Source organism: Phacochoerus africanus, chromosome 2, assembly GCF_016906955.1.
Source record: "Phacochoerus africanus isolate WHEZ1 chromosome 2, ROS_Pafr_v1, whole genome shotgun sequence".
Classification (NCBI taxonomy): domain Eukaryota; kingdom Metazoa; phylum Chordata; class Mammalia; order Artiodactyla; family Suidae; genus Phacochoerus; species Phacochoerus africanus.
Genome location: NC_062545.1, coordinates 22128557 through 22139520, shown reverse-complemented (window position 1 = coordinate 22139520; position 10964 = coordinate 22128557).

Sequence of the window (10964 nt, the reverse complement as noted above, 5' to 3'; positions counted from 1 at the left end):
TTTCTTAACTGTCATGCTTTTGATTTTATATTTTCTAATCACAAATAACATAGGCATCATTGCAAAAATCATTTATAAGGAAAAAAATAGTGAAATTCTCTCCACTCTCAGGGAAGACCACTAATCACACATGGTATATATATCCCTCCAGCTTTTTAGCAGTGTTTATGCAAATGTGCATGTAAACGTACTACCAAAAAAAAAAAAAACCTCGTAGTGTGTGTGTGTGTGTGTGTGTGTGTGTGACTTGCACTTGCTTTTAAACTTAATACACATTGTTACATCAGTACATACAGTCATCACACTCTTTTTAATAGCTGCATAGTATTCCACTACTTGGTCGTACAGAGGTATCATAATTCATTTAACCAGTTCCTCAATCATTAACATTTGGATTACATTTACATTTTTGCTGAAGGTAACAGCATTATATATATAGCTGTGATAACTTGGGACAATATTTATGCAGGGTAAATTCCTAGAAGATAAATTACTAAGATAAAATTTATCCCAATTTATACTTCTACCAATAATGTATGAAAATGCCTGGTTTTCTATGGTTATAGCTAATATTATGAGTTTTTAAAACTTTCTATTCTTCGCTAAGTGAAATTTACTTTCAGAGGTGAGTTTTGATACCTTTAAAAATAGTTAATGATCATCTGAATTCTTTTGTGAATTTTATATTCATCTTTTTTGAGTAATTTTCCATCATGGTATTTTCTTTCATCTCATAGGTCTGTGACCGGTAAGTTTACCTCCTTTGTCATTTGACTTTTATTTTTGTCTGTATAGTCAGTTACGCTCATCTTTTTCTTTATGGTTTCTATCATCGTGCTATTTAGCAAGATCTTCCCCACATTATTTTTGCAATATATTCTAATAAACTACAGGTCTAGACTGCGTTAATCTTTTGTGTATTTTTCTTGGTTTTTATATCTATGTTTTCTTTTCCAAATAAAATTTAAAATAATTTTCAAAGTTCTGAAAATGCTACATTGAGTTTTCAATTATAGTGGCGATAACTTTAGTATAACTTATCACTTTATACTCTTTCCCAAGTATACTTATATTTCTTCTTTATTCCAGTTTTTTTTTTTTTTTTTTTTAGCTGTGCCTCCTGCACCTTATGGAAGTTCCCAGGCCAAGGATCAAACCCATGCCACAGCAGCAATCTGAGCCACAGCAGTGACAACGCCAGATCCTTAATCCAGTGATCCATAAGGCAACTCCTCAGTCTGCTTTTTTGCATTTCATTAAAGGCTTGTGTCTTTCTTATTGGATTTATTTCTAAGTATGTTTATTAGTTTTTTTTTGGTTTTTTTTGCTTTTTTTTGTCTTTTGTCTTTTTTGTTGTTGTTGTTGTTGTTGCTATTTCTTGGGCCGCTCCCGCGGCATATGGAGGTTCCCAGGCCAGGGTTGAATCGGAGCTGTAGCCACCGGCCTACGCCAGAGCCACAGCAACTCGGGATCCGAGCCGCGTCTGCAACCTACACCACAGCTCACGGCAATGCTGATCGTTAACCCACTGAGCAAGGCCAGGGACCGAACCCGCAACCTCATGGTTCCTAGTCGGATTCGTTAACCACTGCACCACGATGGGAACTCCTGTTTATTAGTTTTTAATGAGTTTTCTCTCCCATTTCATTTCATGTTTTTTTTTTTTGCCTTTTCTAGGGCCGCACCCGAGGCACATGGAGGTTCCCACGCTAGGGGTCTAATCGGAGCTGTAGCTGCTGACCTACACCACAGCCACAGTCACTCCAGATCTGAGCCAAGTCTGCGACCTACACCACAGCTCACAGCAACACTGGATTCTTAACCCACTGAGCAAGGCCAGGGATCAAACCTGCAACCTCCTGGTTCCTAGTCAGATTCGTTAACCACTGCACCACGACGGGAACTCCTCCCATTTCATGTTCTAACTTGTTATTGATTTTTGGTATATTACTCTTGAATGGACTCTTTTCCTGTACTTATTTGTTGCCATTAATACATCAAATCATTTTCCTGGTTTTGCTCCAAGAAGGTTATGTAATTTTTGTTAAGTGATAGCACATTTTCTCCCAATATGTTTATTTCATTTCTTTTTAATATATCCTTTTATTGGTTAGACATTCCAGAATATTGTTGGCTGATAGTGGTATAAGCAGAAAGATTTCTTTGATTTATGACTTTAATGTAATTATTTTTGACATTTAATAGCTAGGTATTATGTTTGTTTTGGATTTCTAAAAAATATTTCTTATCAGGTTTGTTTCTTGGAGTTCCCATCTTGGCGTAGCAGAAACTAATCCAACTAGGAACCATGAGGTTGCAGGTTTGATCCCTGGCCTTGCTCAGTGGGTTAAGGATCCAGTGTTGCTGTGAACTGTGGTGTAGCTCACAGACTCAGCTCGGATCTGGTATGGCTGTGGCTGTGGCGTAGGTCAGCAGCTATAGCTCTGATTAGGTTCCTAGCCTGGGAACCTCCATATGCCTCAGGAAGCAGCCCTAGAAAAGGCAAAAAGACAAAGAAAGAAAGAAAGAAAGAAAGAGAAAGAGAAAGAAAGAAAGGAAGGAAGAAAGAAAGAAAGAAAGTTTGTTTCTTTCATAGGGCACTAAGACTTTTAATCAGAAGTTATTTTGAGGAGTTCCCGTCGTGGTGCAGTGGTTAACGAATCCGACTAGGAACCATGAGGTTGCGGGTTCGGTCCCTGGCCTTGCTCAGTGGGTTAAGATCCGGCGTTGCCGTGAGCTGTGGTGTAGGTTGCAGACGCGGCTCGGATCCCGCGTTGCTGTGGCTCTGGCGTAGGCCGGTGGCTACAGCTCCGATTCGACCCCTAGCCTGGGAACCTCCATATGCCGCGGGAGCGGCCCAAGAAATAGCAACAACAACAAAAAGACAAAAAAAAAAATTATTTTGAGATTGAGGAAATGGCCTTTCAGCATCTACTAACATTAAATTTACACACTTCAACATCGAATACATGATGTCATACATTTGTCAAACCCATAGAACCAGACAAATCAAAAAGCAATCCCAAATGTTACTATGGACTTTTATTGGTAATAATGATCAATTGTAACAAAGATACCACACTAACGCAAGATATTAATAGTATCTTATTAGTAGTTTTCTTGTATTGACTTCTTTGCATGGTTATATGCATTTAAGATTCTTCCATGTCTTTTTGTGTCTTACATGCTCACTTCTTTTTAGGGTTGAATAATATTTAATTGTCTGGATGTCCCACAGTTTATCCATTTACCAACGTAAAGACATCTCGTTTGCTTCTAAGTTTTGGCAACTATAAATAAGTAACTATAATCATCCACGTGCAGGGTTTTGCGTGGAAATGAGTTCTCAAATCTTTTTTTTTTTTTGTCTGTCTTTTGTCTTTTTTAGGGCTGCACCCTTGGCATATGGAGGTTCCCAGGATAGGGGTCCAGTTGAAGCTATAGCTGCTGGCCCACACCACAGCCACAGTAACGTCAGATCTGAGCCACATCTGTGACACACCACAGCTCACGGCAACACTGAATCCTTAACCCACTGAGCAAGTCATGGGATGGAACCTGCAACCTCATGGTTCCTAGTCAGATTCGTTTCCGCTGCTTCATGATGGGAACTCCCACCCTCACTTCTAATAATCACAAATCTGACCTATTTTTCCTTGAGTTAGTCTGTCTGCTGGTTTTTGAAGTATAATTGACCTACAACATTCTGTTAGTTCCTGTTACACAACTTAGTGAGTCAGTATTTCTATACATTTCAAAGTGGTCACTGTGGTAAGTCTAGTTATGATATGTCAGCATATAAATACATTACGTAGTTATTGACTATATTCCTGATACTGTACGTTTCATAGCTGTGCCATTTATTTTGTAACTGGAAGTTTGTACCTCTTAATCTCTCTCACCTATTTCTTTCCTCCTCTCTGATCTCTCTCCCCTCTGGCAACCACCTGTTCACCAAATCTGTAAGTCTGTTTTTCTTTTGTTATACTTGTTCATTTTTTTAAAAGATTCTACATATAAGTGAAAGCATGTGGTATTTTCTTTTCTCTATCTGACTTATTTCACTTAGCATAATACCCCCTAGGTCCATTCATGTTGTAACAAATAGCAAGATTTCATTTTTTAATGGCTGAGTAGTATTCCACGGTGTATATATACACTTAGGCTGCTTCCATATCATGGCTATTGTAAATAATGTTGCAATGAACATAGAGATACATGTATATTTTGTAATTAGCATTTTTGTTTTCTTTGGATAAATACCTAGGTGTGGAATTGCTGGATCATATGGTAGTTCTATTTTTAATTTTTGAGGCATCTCCATACTGTTTTCCATAGTTTATTTTCCACAGTACATATTTTCCAATACATATTAAGGTAGAAGAAGAGAGTTTGTTGAAAGAAAAAAAATGTATCAGTTTAAGCAAAATGTGAAGGAACACCAATATTCAATTCTACAAAATAAATGAAACTCTATGATTACTGGATTAATCTGGTAGTGAAATGTTTATGTGAAAGGTATAACAGATAAATGGAGCACAAGTAGGTGCTGATGCAGCGTTCATTTAAAGAAGACAGCTCATTGGGCTTATCAGACACAACTTAGAACAGATTTACAAGGAGATCCTGCTGAATAGCATTGAGAACTTTGTCTAGATACTCATGTTGCAACAGAACAAAGGGTGAGGGAAAAAATGTAATTGTAATGTATACATGTAAGGATAACCTGACCCCCTTGCTGTACAGTGGGAAAATAAAAAAATTATAAAAAAAATAAATAATAATAAAATAAAGAAGACAGCTCAAGTTTTAAAAAGATAACTTCAGATGCTGCAGGTGCCATGAAATTAAATGGCATGGTCAGATATGACTGAAAGATTGGTAATGATGGAAGGTTTATGAAAATTATTATACAATTACTTGTGGCCCAGAGAACTCGTATATTAAATTTTCTCATCCTATGAGTCAGACACTGTTGTCCACAAAGATGCTGAGACACAGGTGTTGTCTCTGCCTCATGCGATATGTTTCTGTCAGATATTAGCGTGGGTGGAGCAAACAGCTGTCTGTGAGGGGAGGTTAGAACTGTAACATGGGAGGAAACACAACCCAAATCACAGGGCTGGTCTGTAGCCGAAGGGGGATTAAACCTTCGGCTGACTGGCAGCATCAGGCAGTGTGGTACAATGACGAGGAGCCCAGAGGATATGATTTCATGCCCCAGTTCTGTCTTTTGCTGGCTTGTGTGACTTTGTGCAGTCTACCTGTCTCCATTTCCTTTTACGTAAAATGCAGAAAATAACAGTAAGCATTCACCATGAGGACAAGAAGCGTTAGTATTTGTAGAGTGCTTACATCAGAGCCAGGCCCGCAGGAAGTGTTACATGAGTGTTTATTAAATAAAAGGCACACACCTTTGAACTCTGATCCCCTCAGTGCCAGCTCACTAGCCTATGACTCAGCACTTTTTGAAGCCTGCCAGGAAGTCACTGCGAATATCACTTTGTATCATCACTTAGCCACAAGTAACAAAACACCCTACTACATTGCTTTAAACCAATAGGGGGTTATTTTTCTCACATCCCAAGAAGTCTGGAAGGAGGCCACTGCTGGCATGCGTTCAGCAGGTTATGGATGTTATGGCAAAGCACTCTGAGAGTCTCTGGTTCTTTTCTTCCTGCTTATAAGATGGGTCCTGGAGCTCCAATCATCCTATACCCAGTGAATCTGGAAAAATTAGGACAGAGAGGGCTGGACTAGTGAAATATTTCTCAGAGGTCTTTTCAGCAGATTCTGACTTTCTACAGAACCGTGGCTTGGCCCAGCTATATCCTTGTGTTCCCAAGTGACCTTCCCAACATGCTTTCGGGTCTGTTATTATCTTCTGCATTCAGAGTCAGCTGTCAATGATGTGAACAATTCACCTGTGTTTTTTGACACGTGGATTTTTGAGAGGAATGCCAAATGGATGCTTTGCTCCTGGGGTCGGGGGATGAGGTGTCAGAACCAGCCTGGGCTCCAGCATGTTTACTTGGCTTCCAGAGTCTTCCCTCGGGATGAGGGGAGCCAGGGTTCTCTCTGCTCTCAGTTGGTCAACTTCACAGGTAATTTAAAGTGGCTCTGGCACTTGGCAGGACAGCTTGATGCTGCCATCTCTCTTGGCAAATCATGTTTCCTGAAAACAAAATGACGGTGTTTGGTTTAATTTTGTCGAACTCCTCTTTAGTGCTGGATGTTTATGACACTAGTTTCTAAAATGGACTTTTAACTAGCTCTGAGGATAGCTAACACAGAGGGCCAGTAAATGGACTACAGACATTTTAGCTGCCCTTAATTCTGGGAAAAATTTCCTTAATATGGTAAGAAGTTGCAACCCACCCCACCATCCCTGCATTCCAGATTTCATGATACTGCCTTACTACTGAGGCTACCAGTTGGCAACAAAGTCTTACCTTTTATGGACAAAGAGTCTGGAACCCAGGGGGATGGGGGTTAATTGGCTGTTTCATATAATGCCAAACTATTGGGGAATACACTTTCCATCTTACAAAGGAGAGGGAATGGTCTCTGACAATGTCATTCCCTATAGGTTGGCTCCTTGCATGTGAAAGGCATCATAGGGCAACCTCCTGCCAGGAGGGTGATGGTGGTTGTGCCAGGGATGCTCACAGGCTGCCCCATTAAGAAAAGATGCCACGACTGCCATTTTGTACAATGTGAATGTTCTACCTAGCTGGCAAAGTATTTGCAAATAGAGGCCTTATTAGAGAATTTTTGTCAAAGCTGAGCCTTGAGAGGTGAGTAAAGTTTGGACAGATGGGGAAGGTGACATGAATCATTAGTGCCTAAGGGGCATGGAAGAGTAAAAGTAAATGGTGCATTTTGGGGGGAGGGGGTTATTCCAATGATAATGGAAGGCATAGTTATTTTAAAAGGTGTAGAAAGGGAAATTGAAGAACACTGGGTTAAGGTCGGATCCATGGAAGACATTGAACACCAAGCCAAGGGAGTGAGGTTTCCCATAGGCTTTGGGGAGTCACTTGACTATTTCTGAGAAGAGGAATGATATAAACTGACCTATAGTTTCAGGAAATTTAAATTCTAGTGGCAGTGATGAGGGGGACATGGAGATGCAAGGATGGAGGCAGGAAGAGCAGTTTCAGAGCCAATGCAGTAAGGCAACAGCAGTAGAAATAAAAATGATGGCCCAGAGTTGAGAAATGTTGCAGAAAATGAGTTACTGGGATTTGACTACTGATTGGATGTGGTGGGAGAAACCCTTACGCCTATTTTCTGTCCATATTTGTTTCCTGGAGATGGCATTAGCAAAGTACCACAAACTGGATACCTTAAAACAACAGAAATGTATTATCTCATGGTTCTGGAGGCTAGAAATCAAGGTGTCAGCAGAGCTGGTTCCTTCTGAGACCTGTGAGTGAGACTGTTCCAGGCTTCTCCCGGTGACAGGTTCCGTCACTGGTATTCCCTGGCTTTCATGACTCCAATTTCTGCCGCCACCTTCCTTCGGCAGCCTCCCTGTGTGTCTTCTTATACAGACACCATGTTGGACTAAGGAAGGGTCTGCCCTACACCAGGATAACATCATCCTAACCACTGACAGCTGCAATGACCCTGTTTCCAAAGAAGGCTACTTTCCGAGGTAAAAGGGGTTAGAAATTTAACATCTGTTGTCAGAGGAAACATTTAAACCCATGACATCCCCCTTCCGTACAACTTAAGCCCTGATTTCGGGCCCTGGCAGGTCCAGAATGGAGGCTGTGTTTCTGAGCCTCCATGGAAGAGTGCTGGCCAGTGAGGGGAAGGGGGACATGTGTGGTGTGGCAGCTACTTCTGCAAACTGTCTTTAAAGACAGCGTACCTGTGCCCCTTTGACCTGTCTTCATGTTTTCCTTCATTCTACTTCAAGGAATAGGATTATCAATTACAGTCAAAGTAATCGAAGTTCTTACAGACAAGAAGGAAGGGGGGTATGATTTTGAAGCAGACCTTGTCAGCAGGATTTTTTGGACACCCTGAGGAGAAGGTTAAGATGGCATTCTTCCAAAAGGATAATTCCCAAGGCCCAACCTGCAGCCTGCTAGCTGACTCTAGCATACGAGTGAGATGTTGTTGTTTTGACTGACAGGATTTTTTAAAATCTGAATTAAAATGCATCTACATAGGGCATTTACTCTAGATTTTCATAGATTCCAACTTATTCTATTACCTTCTATCTAGCTTTCCTTCATTACGTACATGGCTGGTCTCAGAAGGGTTTGGGTTTAAGACCTCTGAAGTGACTTGAAAACATCCATGGAAGATTTATTTAGAATAGAAGCTGTGGGGGAAAAAAAGACCCCCTGCTCAGAGTGAGTTCTAGTCCCACACTGCTGTCTATGGTCCACTTAGCAAAACAAAACCTCTGCAATTACCCTGAAACCCACTGGGGCGAAGAAACCTAGCAGTGATGTACTGTTTTTCTAGAATGCTTTAGAAAGGCTCTCTTACCCATCACCCAACCCCCAAAGCAGTTTATGAAAACATTTCTTCTAACAAGGTACAGTTTCCTCCCTGAGAACAAGGCTGGTAAGTGGATTACCTGCACCTCGCCACACTTCCAGGACATTTTAGAGCCTTTAAGAGACTGGCACCCCTCAGGCCATCTGGCTCTTCTGACCCAGCACACTGGTGATGTTTCCAGACAATGGGGACACTGCAGAGGGGGCAGTTCTTGAGAAGGAAATAATGAGTCTATGTAGAATTGGAATGACCATGAAGCCATCCATGTGGATTGGTCAGAGCAGGAAGATGACACTCTACATCTGAAAAGAGGGACTGGCAAAGCGGGCTGACATGAAGTCCTTTCCGACGGGCTGGGTCTGGATATAAGCACAAGGAGAGCATTCCCAGCAGAACAAGTAGCTTTGGCCAGTTTACGGACGGACCTCAGAAGGGAGGGGCATGTTCAGGTGTGCAGGAGATCTAGCCGGTGACGCGCCTCATCTCAACTAACTTCTCAGAGACTCTTTGTAAAGTCCTGGGTGTTTAGAATAATCTCAGAGCTTAGTTGAGATCTCTACAGCCAATACAGTCCATTTTTAAATCTGGAAAAACTGTTGCGATTGGCAACATCAACCCAACAGCTAGCCTTCCTGCTCGTTCGGCCTGCTAATTTGGCACAACTCTTCTGGGTGATAGCACAAAACTCTGATAGCACAATGAAGTGCATTGACGCTAGGTTTTATATCTGAATTACTTTTAAAAATCCATCATGTGCATCAATTGTTGGGAAGAAAGAGTGACTTTTATCTACTTCTTTCACCTGAATCTTTATCTTCCCCACTGCCCTCTAGAGCTTTAAAAGAGTTCTTCTTGGAACTTCAGTCCAAATAAACACATGAGCATGTATACAGTTGTTGCAGAAACTCGGCCTCTGTCCACGGGTAGCGAATAGAATCTCGGAGACAGAGTTTTGAGAGAAGGAGAATAAAAATAGCTTTTATTGCTTTGCCAAAGGAGGCCACAGCAGGCTCATGCCTTAAAGACTGTGCCCTCCTTGGGAAAGAGTTGCAGGGAATTTTAGAAAGGGAAAAAACAGGGTGGGGGCAAACATGCATTCTTCTTTCTTTCAGGGCATCGTAGTCACAGTCATCGAAGCTGGCATCACAAGATCTCAGCATGATCCTGGCGGTGATCTTCTGGGTTATGGCATCTTAACCTTTTCTAGAATAACAGTATGTGAAAAGGGCATGTTGATCAGAGATTAGAACAAACTAGGGAAGTTCCCAAAAAATATCATGTGTTTATAATCCTTAATTCCACAGGCAATTGTGCTCAGGTTGCCTAATCTTTAGCCTACGGATAATTGGATAATTGTGCTTAGGGCGCAGTCAAACAAGGGAGAAGCCCAAGGAAGGGCTCCAAGCTAATCTTTTTCTTTTGTTTTTGTCCTTTGTCTTTTTAGGGCCGCACCTGCAGCCTATGGAGGTTCCCAGGCCAGGGGTCTGATCGGAGCTACAGCTGCTGGCCTACGCCAGAGCCACAGCAACGCCAGATCCTCCGCAGCTGTGTCTTTGACCTACACCACAGCTCACAGCAACGCAGGATCCTCACCCACTGAGTGAGGCCAGGAACTGATCCCGCAACCCCATGGTTCTGAGTCAGATTAGTCTCCACTGTGCGGCGTCGGGAACTTTTGTGTGTGTGTGTGTGTGTATTTTTTAAGTATTCATTTCTAAAAGAAGCATAAGAAATATAACTTTTCTCTTAGGTATAAAATGCCTACATCCTTCTGTGTATCCCTTGAGGGGGAACTGGGATCCTGCCCCAAGGCTGTACTATTGTTGCTTGACTGTTCCTCCCTTATCTTTGTATCCACTCCCTTCCCTGATCAGCAACTGTCTGACCACCCCCGCCCCCCGCCCCTTGGACTTCAGGGAAGGTCATAGAGGTTGAATGAGGCCCATTTTCTAAAAACAAGAAATGGGAGACACAGAAAAGCTTTTGCGCCCAGGAGTCCCACAGGGCCCCGCTCGGTTATAACATGAGGTTACAAAAGAGTGGTTTCTTCACTGATTTTGAGGTACGAATAATCCCTAAAAAATTAAAGTTAAAAAGTTACTTTTTCAACTAAATATGAAAACATTACAGTGTATGTGTAGTGATTAAAAAACTGGACACAAACTAAATAGCCAAAATAGAGAAATGTTTAAGCAAAACAGGATTATGTTCATATTATGTCATGCTATGCAACCATAAGGCATGATGTTTACAGAGTTTTAAATAATAAGGTAACATTCTTATTAAATTTAAAGCAAAAAATATCTACCTGATGCAAATTGTTACATAGTACATCACAACTAAGTATAGATCCTAAAAAAACCTGAAGGTATGTGCTAAAATGTTTACAGTGTTTTTTGTGGGTGGTAAGAGTGGGTGTGATTTTTTTAAATTCCCTGTTTTAA